This window comes from Ambystoma mexicanum, chromosome 9, assembly GCF_040938575.1.
Source record: "Ambystoma mexicanum isolate Mex_15411 chromosome 9, UKY_AmexF1_1, whole genome shotgun sequence".
Taxonomy (NCBI): Eukaryota; Metazoa; Chordata; class Amphibia; order Caudata; family Ambystomatidae; genus Ambystoma; species Ambystoma mexicanum.
The window spans coordinates 653,424,752-653,437,378 of record NC_090931.1 but is presented as its reverse complement, the minus strand read 5'-3'; positions in this window follow the sequence as shown (position 1 = coordinate 653,437,378).

Sequence of the window (12,627 nt, the reverse complement as noted above, 5' to 3'; positions counted from 1 at the left end):
TGTAACGAGTATCGAACACACGACCCATCGCCTCCAGCAAGGCATCGCAATCAAACAACAAAGGGCTACCGTCCTCCAACAACAGATTAGCCCAAGTAGCTGCAGTACTGGCCAAATGGGATAATACAAACGCTGCCTTCGTGGCTGAATCAGGAAAGGCTGTAGGACGACACAAAAAGTGCAAACGGCACTGATTCAAGAAGGTGCGATATAATCTGGGGTCACCTTGGAACCTCTCAGGAGGAGGGGCCAACGGGAAATGTGTGGCCATAACCAACGATGGTTGGGTGGCTCCTTGGGGATTAGGTGCAGTAGAACTGGCAGCTACCAGAGGAGGGGGTACCGGTGCAAGAGGTGAGGCCTGAGCCTGTATCTCATCGATTCTCTTTTGCGTAGCACCATGTGCGGCTGTCATGTCGGTTCGCAATTCTGCCATGAGTTGCATGAGATTAACCAAGGTATCATTAACATCCATCTTTGAGTATTTTTGGCTTCTTATTATGTCAGGCTACTGGTCCTGAGAATAATCTGGTAGAAGAACTGGAAGCGTCGCTGTAGAGTTCTTCCTACCAATGTACCCCTTTGTATTTATAATCAAAACTACAAAGGGACAAGAGGACACCTACGCAGAAATAGTCTCTAGTCCAAGGTACTATCCCGACGAAACGAGGACGCCTAATGCCTTATGCACCAGTGATCACAGTCTCTAGTCCAAGCGCCGAGAATGGGATGGTGTAGGTTTGTTCTAGGCAGTAGTGGAGGCAAGCAAACACGGCCGCCCAATCAGCCGTAGCGGATCGGGAGCCGCTCCCCAGTTCATGGCGTGTGGCAGATGCAGATGATGTCCAAGAAGAGGAAGTAGGTCGTTGGACGTTCGGGGGTCGGCAGCGGGTGAGCAATGCAGGTAATGTCCGAAAAGAGGAAGCAGGTCATTGAACAATCCGAGGTCAAGCAGCGTGTGGGCAATGCAGGTAAAATCCAAAAAGAGGAGGCGGGTCGGTGGACGTTCCGAAATCAGCAGCGTGTAATCAACAACAGGTAAGACGAATCCACAATGCAGGTCAGAGGAACAGTCCGGAGTCGTGAGCCAGGGGGAGAGCAAACCAGGCAAAAGAGGGCAAAAAGGAGGGTCAAGAACAAGAGCAAAGGTTCGAACAAACTAGCCTTGAATCAGAATCAGAAGCAACGAGTGCGGCAACCCGGAAGGGATTATAGCGGGTGAGTGCGGCCTCGCCTCCGCTTGACTCCTCCCCTGCGGAACGCGATAGCGTTACGCTTGTGGAGGGGATGCCACAATCGCCATAGCAACGAAGCTGTATGTGTCCTGAAGTGGGTGTGGATGTAACGGAATCCGAACGTGACGTGAGTTTTGCAAGGGTTCTGCCAGAGATACTGCCGGGTGACATAGAAGGCAATGAGTGTTTCTAGCCAATCCTGACACCGACTGAACGCACAGGCAGACCGTACTACGGAAAATGAGCAAGGCATTAGCTCACTTGAAGATAATTACGAGAGGGCTGTCATGAACCTTGACCATCTAACCAATGAAGTACAACGTCTGGGTGCCAAACTGGAGGACCAAGAGGAAAGGTCCCGTCGGAATAATCTCTGTCTGGTCAGTTTGCCGGTGCATGCTGAGGGGCCAGACCTGGAAGCATACATTTATTGCTTCCTCCAAGAGAAGCTTCACATATAGGACCTGAGGAACTACATAATCGAAAAGAGTGCACAGGGTCCCCATCTCAAGGCACACGGCAGGTCAGCGCCCACGAGTCATCACCATGCGTCTACTTAATTTTCAACATAAACAGACTATATTGAAAGCATATTGGGAAGCGGGGACGCTACGTGAGGAGGGTACAGAAGTTCAGCTCTTTAATGACTATTCCATCGAGGTCTCCAGGCGTAGGAAGGGGTTCAATCCCTTATTCGATGCATTAAAGGGCACCGAACACAGATGTTCTCTGAAGATTCCAGCTGTTTGGTGCATACTCCTGAGCAAGCCAAGCAGTGACACTCCTTTAAGGACCCAAAAGAAGCCTGGCACTTATTTGATACTGGTCAGCCCCTTACTTTTGAAAGCTGCAAGGACAGTTTAATCTGGATGAATCGGATAGATTTACTTATGCCCAGCTCCGACATTGGATTAACCATCCTTCAATTAAACAAGTGGCAACCCGTGCGCTTGGGCCAATAGAACTCACTATGCAAGAAGATTCAAATAGAGGCAACTTAACTAAAATATATAAATGATTACAGGATGACCTACTGACTAACCGCCCTACTTATATGACACATTGGGAGGCGGATATCCTCCAACCATTGGAAGATCAGATGTGGACAGATATCTGAACAAGGACCCACTCATCTTCTTCCTGTGTAACAAATAGGGAATGTGCACTGAAGCTGGTACTCCGTTGGTACTTCCCTCCAGTTCGGCTTCATCGTATGCAAAGTGCCTTAAATTCTATTTGTTAGCGGAAATGTGGGGGACAAGGCATGTACTTTCACATGTGGTGGGACTGCCCCCAAGTTAGTGCCTTCTGGAAGGACATAGTTGGTTGCATCAAAGATATCACGCACAATAAACTCCCTCTGTGCCCCAAGGTGCTCCTGCTTGGCCTCCCATGTCCAGGAATCTACCCTGGGTCAGGTAAAAGGGACAAATTTATTGCGCAACTGCTGTTGGCTGCAAACATTACCACAGCCCGCTCTTGGAAGTCCCTGGAGGGCCTAATCCTTGCCTGGTGGTGGATACAACTTTGGGATATTTTAGTAGGAGAAAACAATCACAGCAGCCAAACAAGGTAGACAACATCAATTTATTGACATTTGGTCCCCACTTTTGGAGTATGACTCATGCTTTCCAGCATTGGCTCAAAAACCTCGCCTCCCAGGACTGTTCTTACAGGCGAGATGACTGTTGATCTGCCAGGCGAGACTATTGGAGGAAAAGAGGGAATGGAGAGGGAGGGGCGGGGCACACACTGGGAGCCAAACATTATAGGTGACAGTGAATTGTGTATGTCTATTGTATTACTTGAATGCTGTAGCTCCAGATTGCAACCAATTTAAATAAAATTGTTTCCACCGACTTCCCAGCCAACAATGGAGATGGGGGCAGGGGGACCACGATCCTCCCCAGTGGCTGAACCGGCAAAGGGCAAAAGGACGATGGAAGAGGGTGGGCAGACAGCCGTCGAGACCTGGGTGCAGCAATGTGAGACCTCCGACATGATGGGAATACAGACTACCAGGATGTCGTACTATGCAGATTCTAGGTTCACCCCTTCTGCCTTTCACCAGTAAGAAGAGTATCATTGCTTTACGAATGCTCTCTGTCGCTGTTGCACTTGTATCGCTCCATTTATGTGGTGCAACCTTCCTTACTTCCTCTACTGAACATATTGGCAGTGCCTGGGCGGGACTGCCCGCACAGCACTGCTCACCACCCTTGGCTTATCTGAACTTCCCCCCATTTTGGTTTGGTAATGGTTTTTATTGCTCTTCCAAAATGGTTGCAAGATGAGATTGCCGGCATCTCCCGAGTGGGGGTGCTGGTATGCGAGGGCTGCAGAGAGGGTCTGTCGATCCTCCTCTGCTAACCCCAGGCATGAGCTTACCCTTCAGTGTATTGAGATGTGGTTTTATTATCCCAATGTTTTTTTGATGTTTTCAGGTTAGGGCTTAAATTGTTGAATTTGTTTTTAAATTGTATGCATATGCCTTTTTTTCTTTGCCATTGAAAGGACTGAGTACCATACAGGGTCCGAAGTAAAAACTCACATCTGCTGGCTCCCTTCCATGACACTACGATGGCTCCTTTAGCTCTGATCACTCTCAATGTCCAGGAATTGGGGCACCCCATAAAGAGGAGGCCGGTACTCAATTACATGCGGTACATGCAGGATGATCTAATCTTTCTACAAGAGATTCACCTTAATACAATGGAATCGGAGAAACTGTACCGTGGATGGGTGGAGGTGGCAGTACACTTCTCATCCAGGGTAAAAGAGGGGTATCGCTCTTGATCATTACGAGTCTGCTCGCGGGAACCCGCTAAGGACGCCTGGTTTTACCAGGCTCCCTTAGCGGGTCCCGCGAGCAGACCAGGGTGCTAACGGGCCTGTTATTAACAGGCACGTTGTTAGAACCCTCCCCATTCCCATTGAGCCCTATGGGGGGTCGAATGGGGATGGGTTCCTTGAATGAGGAATTACTGGGTCCTCCAAGGTCGGAATGGCCCGGTAATTCCTCATTCAAGGAACCCGGACCCGGCACCCGGTAAGGGGGTAGCCATGCCGGGCATGGTTACCTCCCAACTTGTGATGACCCCCAGTGTCTTATAAAAACAGGAGATATGTTCAAGTTCAGGGCCGCATACAACAACAACTCCTCACCCTTCTAATTATATATTTGCGCCTACAATGGACACACCATCCTTCTTTGCACGCATCTTTGCTGATAGCGTACGCTTTATGGGAGCCCTCGCCTTAGTCTCAGGCGATTGGAACACAGTGCTAGATCCCTCATTGGATTGGCAGGGGACACCCCTGACCTATTGTTCTACCCCACGCAAGTGGGCTACTCTTCCCTCCCTCCTCAGGGACTTGAAGTTTATAGACGCCTGGCGGAATACACATAATCTGCAGCTGGACTACACTTTCTACTCAAATCGACACAGTAGTTATTCCAGACTTGACTACTGGCTCGTTCCCTCCAATACTCTCTCGCTGATTCGTAAATGTGATATACTGGCATCAACCCTTTCAGATCATGCGCCTGTGCTCTTACATATGGAACTGCCTGATATCCTACATTGAAAGCCAACGTGGCATCTTAATTTAAGATCCCCGGGATGCCCTGACTTCCTCAAACAGCTAGCGGGTGACACTGATTTGTTTTGGCAGACAAACCTGACCACAGGTTACTCGGCTTCTGGGATGCCTTCAAGGTCTTTATCCGGGGGCAGTGCATCTCGAGGTGGTCACATAAGTTCAAAATATGGGGGAAATAGGAGGCACAGCTCCGGATCGACATAGTGGCCTATGAACAATAGCGCAAATGCATTTGAGACCCCCAAACATATACACATCTCGCTCGACTCCATACAGCTTGTCATAAAACTTTTTTGCAAAGGGGATAGACTTCTGCATTTGATGGCGCTTGCCCTATGTGCCAGGCAGGCGTCACAGGTTATAGATCGCATTCGTTATCGTACCAGGTACTCTCTTGTAAGAGACAAAAATATAAACAATCGGTTTGCAAGATATTATTGCATGCTCTACACTAGGCCAAAAATGCTGGAGACCTACCGTATAGATGATTTCCTCTCAAGCATCCACCTACATACACTCACCGGATCCCAAGCGGACATTTTAAGCACTCTAATCACTGCAGCCAAGGTGACCCGCACTATCGTATCCCTTTTGGCGGGCAAGGCGACTGTTCTTGATGGGCTGCCTGTTGACCTATAGAAGGTGATGTTTGATCGCTTGGCGCCAATACTTGGATCAGTATTTTTAGAAGCCGGTAACAATGGCCACTTACCGCGGTCGATGATGATGGCCAAAATTGTTGTGTTCCATAGGAAGGGTCGGGATCCCGAAGACTGTGGGTCATATCATCCTATATCCCTTATTAACGCTGACACGTAGGTTCTAGCCAAATGTCTAGCGCAAAGAATCGAGGGGATCCTCCCAAAGTTGATCCATAGTGATATAAGCGAGGCATGGTACCACAATTATAACACTGACACAAGAGATACACGTTTGGTAACCTTTATTAAATTCTTGGGGTTTGGAAAAACTCCTACTTTGCCCTTTAGCTATGATGGGAGTAATTTCTACCATCAAATAATAAGGAAAACACAGTCCATGTCAAATCAAAATGGCCTATACTAAAAAAAAACTAAGGCCTGCCCTATCTCTTATACAAAAAGTGTGAAAGGGAAATGTGTATGCAAAGGAAAGTCAGTGTTATAACATAAAGGATCACGATGGCTGAGTCAGATCTCCTCTCCACGTTGGACAGCACGGAGTTAGGTGGCCCCTGTAGACAGGATGACACACTCTGGCTCAGGTTATCAAAAAAAGGCAGTTCAAAACGTGGGTCGAGGGCCACTTGGCCTTCCATGTTAAAGTCACTTAAGTTCACAAAACAAATCTTTCACGATTCAACAAAATTCACGTAGGTCACCCTCTGTCGGGCTTGGACCTCGCAATCACAGCACTTGCAGGGGCTCCCTTCCCCAAGCTTTATTCACATTCAACAAAGCACCTTCTAGTTCGCCCTCAGTCGGGCTCAGACTTTTCACTGATGTCGAAAACATTTGAATGTGCAAGGCTTTTCAGCATACAGGACCACTTCAACTTCAGCGCTTCCTTATGATATTGGCCTCAGTGTCTCTTGGTCTGGGTAGTTCAAGAAGTTCTCTTGAAGCAATCACCTTTGAACTCCACCTTTCGTCTGGGTTAATCTTGACTATCGTGTATTTCAAAGTTAAATCACTTTGTTGCTTTATAACAAACATCAAACATTTCGCAAAGACTTTCGAGTGCGCTGTTTCCTTTCACCGTACCACTGCGCTACTCTGTATCACTGGCTTCACAGTTACCACTGACTTTAAAGGTCAATCCAGGTTTGCTTTCTTTCGCGTCTCATCAGCACGCGCGCAACCTTCAATTGTGAGATACACTGTTGCAGTTTCAATCTTTCCTTGACACAAACCTTTCATGTCTTTCGGTTGTGTGCGTTCATTTCTGCTCTCTGTGGCTTTGATTCATGAGTCAAGTTTAATACCACAGGCTTGGCAATGCCTCCCCAACTCTGCCGTTCACCAGGGAGGGTCACTGGCGCCCTTGAAACACAATCCAGGCTTCTTCTTGTCTGGGTTCTGGCCTCCTCCGCGTATCTCTCACGGTTTCCCACAGGCAACAACCTCATGCAGGGATGTTCAGGGTTTCCCAGCCCCTCACTTTGGTCCCTCAATCAGTAGTCCTGCTCTTGTGGGTTCGCCTTCTCCCTGGAAAATCTGCTCCTACTTGTGTTCCACCTTGCTCTGAGTGTCTCTCCATGTTCTGTCTTCTATCCGTATGGGGGAGCTAATGAGTATCAGATGTACGTGATAAGGTAAAGTTCCTGACTTTGCCTGACATTATTAACAGGACATGTCCAATTCCTCCTCTTCCTCGGCCCAGTGTTTGTGTAGAAAAAGGGGGCGTTGGGATTTCGGAGAATCCTATAAAATAGGATGGGGTATGGGTACTGGAAAGGGGGGATACAGCTTCTCACCATCGGTTGTCTCACCGCCACCCACCGAAGATCCCTCGCCCAGGTGATCCTCCCGCACTGGTCCACCTCCAGGGTCTGGATCCAAAGGCGATGGTCGTGCCCTAGCCACCTGAGAGAGAAATCCCCAGGGACCCCAGACACCCTTTGGTTTCTCACAGTAATCAAACTGACTTTATACACGCCAGACGCTCTCCCATCAATGTGCAATGCCTGCTCCATATTATTGCCGGTAAGGCAGACCCGGGTGATGTTAATCCTAACACTCGACGTCAAAAAGGCATTTGACAAAGTCTGATGGGACTTTATGTTTCGGGTGCTTGAGGGGTACAGCTTCCCGGCCAGGTTAATCAAATTGGTCACACTCCTCTGTACCCGCCCGATGGCTTCGATGACCACCAACAGCATTACCTCTGCTCCTTTCCTTCTTCAGTCGAGTATGAGACAGGGATGTCCCCTTTCTTCCCTCTTGTATGCCCTTACTATTGAGCTGTTAGCGACAAAGTTACGCGCAAATCCCGAATGGTCTGTCCTGCGACAGGGGGAGGAGGAATACCGGGTATCGCTGTACGCTGATGACCTTTTGGTATATGTCAGCAATTACATAACCTTGCTACCACGATTAAAACAACTGTAGCAATACTTTGGTCCTATGGCGGGTCCAAGATCAACTGAACGAAGTTGGAGGTCCTCCCGCTTAGGACGGACATTCCATGTGATCCAGGCTAGGTGGCTCTTTTTTGGCTTCATTTGCCGCACATTAAATATCCATGTGTGAATATTAGTCCTACATTGAGCAAAATCTTATATTTGAATTATCCCCCGATTATCCAGAAGATCAAAGCAGACCTGATCAAGGGGAGCACACTCACACTATCCCTCATGTGCAGGATTATGCCTTTAAAATGAATTCCCTACCGAAGCTGATATATCTGGCTACGATGCTAACCTTTACCCCCACACATCACATGTTCAAGGAGCTGGACCAATGTATGTCACAGTTTATTTGGAGAGGCAAGAAAGCGCGACTTAGGTTGGAGGTTCTTCAGGCTTCCAAAGGAGACGGGGGATTGGCAGTACCAGTATGGCGAACTTACCGTCAGGCCACCCAAGTGTGCTGGGCCATACAGTGGCTTAACTCGGAGGACCCGACCAGCTGGAGAGCAATGGAGCTTCCCGTGTTGGCTCTGTTATCCCAGCAGAGGCCCAGGCTACCCCACCGACTAAAACATTTTTTTTTAAATTACCTGGCGAGATCAAGTCTCACCCCATAGTGGGGCCAAGTCTCATACAGTGGCATAGAATGAGAGCATCCAATTGGCACCGGCGTGGATCAGCATATAAGCGCTTTTGTCCTTTCGACTAAGTCACAAGCTACACACTAACCAAGATACTATCTGGCCAAGGGTTAGGGTAATGGACCTATATGATGGGAACTCTCTGTTGCAACTCCTGAGGCTAGGCAAGTTCTGAGAGTGGGTTGGAGGCCGAATGGCTTCGATATCTGACCGTGTTAGCGGTGATCCATGCACATACAATGGAACAGACCCGACAAGCTTGGCCAACCGCAGGCGAATTTGAGATGGAACAAAATATGACGACTTTCCAACACCTGTGTACATTCTATTTTATCTACACCCCAAACAATGTGGGGCGGAACCATACACTAGCAACTCAATGGTCTAGTGACCTGGAGATTACACTCGACCGAGGTGATATATTCGATTTCTTTGACGCCATCCCAGCGGTCTCTTATATTTTATTTTTAAATTTGTTTATTAACATTTATCAATGTTATTACAGTAGCTTGACATGGAAATGTGCATAGTTAAAGGATGATGTGAATTTCGTAATAGAACATTAACATTAACAAATTAACAATTCAACATTAACTGTCTCCAAGTGTTCCGTCCGTTACGATAGCACGGATTGTCAGTTCGGAAGGGGTCAGGTAAGCCAACGATAGGGGGGGAGAGGGGGCTTGAGCTTGTAGGAACCAAGTAAGGTAGAGGTTAGTTGCTCTTGGGGTTCAGTGACATTGGTCGTAGGGCTGTTTTCCGTGGGTTTGATCCTTTCATGGGGGCTTGTCGTCTGAGGGGTGAGACAGGGATCCTGTGAGTTCTTTCCAGGCCGCTAGGGTCATGCTCGAGGCATCCGTCGATCTGGCTACGCTGTCTTCCCATGCCTTTGTTTCAGCCTGTACCCAGCATTCCAATTCCCTGTGCCATATTTTTTGTTGGGGTCCTGCAGGTTTTTTCCAGGACATTGCGATGGTTCTTTTTGCCAGTATGCACATAATATCCATTAATTTGACTAGATGCTTAAGTTTGGCTGGCCTGGGGTACGTTCCCAGAAGGCATTCGTCTGGGGTCCATTTGTACCCAGTCGACCCAGCTTTCTGGCTTGTCTGCTGTACAGCGGTCCACAGGGCTTGTGTTGTGGTGCACGACCAGAACATGTGGATCAGGTCTGCATTATTCGCCCCGCACCAGGTGCAGTCAGAGTGCGGTGATTTGCTGAGCTTCGCCAACCTGGATGGGGTTAAGTATGTTCGATGTAGGAGGTTCAGTTGAATTTGTCTAAATCTGTGATTCCTGCAGACTGTTTTAGGATGCGCTAGGGCCCTCTCCCATTCTCCACTTGTTATCTCCCGGCCCATGTCCGTTTCCCATCTGTTTTTCAGATCGGCACTACGTGGGTTAGGGATGTCACTCAGTTGAGCGTAGATCTGGGACACTGGTTTCCCCCCCTCTCCTAGGTTATACAATAGTGTAATTAGGGGGTTTGATTCCGGTTCCTCCGGCCATATTGTCTACTTGTTTCGTGCTGTAGTTCGTATCCTGTGATACCAGAGAAACTGGCCCGTGGGCACTCTAGCTTCTTCGCGTAGTCTTTCAAATTCCTTGAAGGTGCCATCAGCATATAGGTCCCCCCATGTATATATCCCTTTCCCTTCCCAGTATCTGAGATGTTGTAGGTCCGAGTCGGATCTGCATAGGTCCGAAATCAATGGTATGTCCGGGGAGTACTGGTGCCTTGCGCGGGCGAGTGTCTCTGCTCTGTGCCAAACATTTCGCTCTAGGGCTGCCATGAAGGGGGCATTTTGCATCAGGTAACTGGGGGCCCAGATAAGTTCCCTCAAATGGATCGGGGAGGTCAAGGACTGATGCAGGGGTGTTTCAGTTGTGCTGCCAAATAATATTTTTCCAAGTTTGGAAGTTGGATTCCCCCCTGGCTGTACAGCAGGACCAAGGTGGTGAGTGCTATCTTGCGCCTCCCTTTCCCCCATAGGAAATCTCGAAGTATCCCTTCTAGGAGGCGGAAGAAGGAAGCGTTGATGTAGTAGTGTATGTTTTGGAACTTGTACAGAAATCTGGGAAGGACAATCATTTTAATTATTGAGGCTCTACCCATCATAGACAGGGGGAGTTTTGCCCAGAAGTTCATGGATTTTCTCAAGGCAGGGATTGCTGTCTTCGTATTGTGTTCGTGCATTAATGCCGGGGTGTGCATTACGTGTATTCCCAGGTATTTGAATGAGGTGACCTCCCATTGTACCCCTAGGGAAGGGAGTTCTGATATGTCCTTGTTCCTGAGGCCCGCTAGAGGGAAGAGGCAGGACTTTGCCCTGTTAAATTGTATACCTGAGAACTTTGCAAAGTTGTCTAAGATGTCCAACATTGTGGGTACGTTGTTGTGTGGGTCCCTAACGTACAGTAGTACGTCGTCTGCATAAAGTGAGATGATGTGATCCTCTCCCCCCAAGCGTATCCCGGCGTCAAAAAATTGTTTCCGAAAATAGATGGCAATAGGTTCTAGTCCTAATACATAGAGCATGGGGGATAGTGGGCATCCCTGTCTAGTGCCCCTGCATATGTCCCAGGCGTCAGATATGTATTTTCCGGTTTTCACTCTAGCCTTGGGTTCCGTATAAAGAATCCTGACCCACCTAATAAACCCTGGGCCAAAGCCGAAAGCTTCCAGAACCGCCACGAGCCACTCCCAATATATCGAATCAAATGCCTTAATGGCATCCAGGGATAGTAGTGCACATGGGTCAGCGAAATCCTGCGTTTGGTTTATAACCTGTTGCAGACTGCGTAAGTTCATGGCCGTATTCTGGCTCGGTATAAAGCCGCACTGATCCATGTGCACGATCTCCCCTATGATTCTAGCCAGCCTCTTTGCTAGTATCGTCGTCAGAATTTTCACATCGTAGTTAAGCATGGCTATTGGGCGGTAAGAGCCACAATCGTCGGAGGCTTTGTTGGGTTTGATGATCGGGATCAAGAGGGTCTCTCTCATACTGTCGGGCAACCTCCCTCTCTCATATGCTTCTCGAAAAACCTCGTGTAATAAGGGTGTAAGGGACATTTCATATGCTTTATAAAACTCGGCGGGTAGCCCATCATTCCCAGGGGTTTTGCCGGTGGCCAGTGATTTGATCGCCTCAGTTATGTTGTTGGTTGTGATGTCTGCCTCTAGGGCCTCAATTTGTTCCGAGGTTAATCTGGGGAGGCCTATTTCCTCTAAGGTATCTGTGATCTGTTCTCGGGGAACTTGGTCTACGTGGGAGTGTAGGTGTTCATAATAGTGCCTGAAGGCGTCATTTATACCCTGTTGTGTTTGGAATTTGTTGCCGTCTTCATCTTGTATCATGTATCTTGTATCTGTGTGTGCCCTGTTAGTCTTAGTGGTATAATCAAATTTGGCTAGTCTGTCCCATGCCAGTGTGCATTTAGCTCTAAGTGTTTTGAGGGTGTCCTCTCTTTGGTGTGCGTTCACTGGGGCGGCCTCCGATTGCTCAATCTCTCGCTCCCACTGGTCTAATTCGGCCCGGAGCTGTTTTCTGATGCCTCCCGCTTTTGCTGTGATTTCCCCCCTGGTTGTTACCTTTAGGGCGTCCCACATTGTGCTCAAGTGTTCGACACTTCCGGTGTTCACCTCTATAAAGTTATCTATAAAGTCATGCAGCTCTTCTCTGAACGCTAGGTCTCCCAGGGCGTCTGTTGGCATCCTCCACATGGGAATAGGGGGTCTAGGGCCAGCGTGATTCCACTCTATTAAGAGTGGTGAGTGGTCCGAGATGGTTCTCCCTAGGAATTTTGCACCGTCTATTTGTGATAGGTGCTCTTTGCTTACGAAGACATAATCTAATCTCGTATGGAGATCATGTGGGGAGGAGAAGAACGAGTATCCCCGGGCATCTGGGTGTTGTTCCCTCCACGTGTCGGCCAGATCCAATCCGTCTATTAATAAGGACAGGGCCGCTGTTGCTGTTGAGGGACCTTTCGGGTGGGGCTGGGACCTATTGAGTATGGGGTCCCGTACACAGTT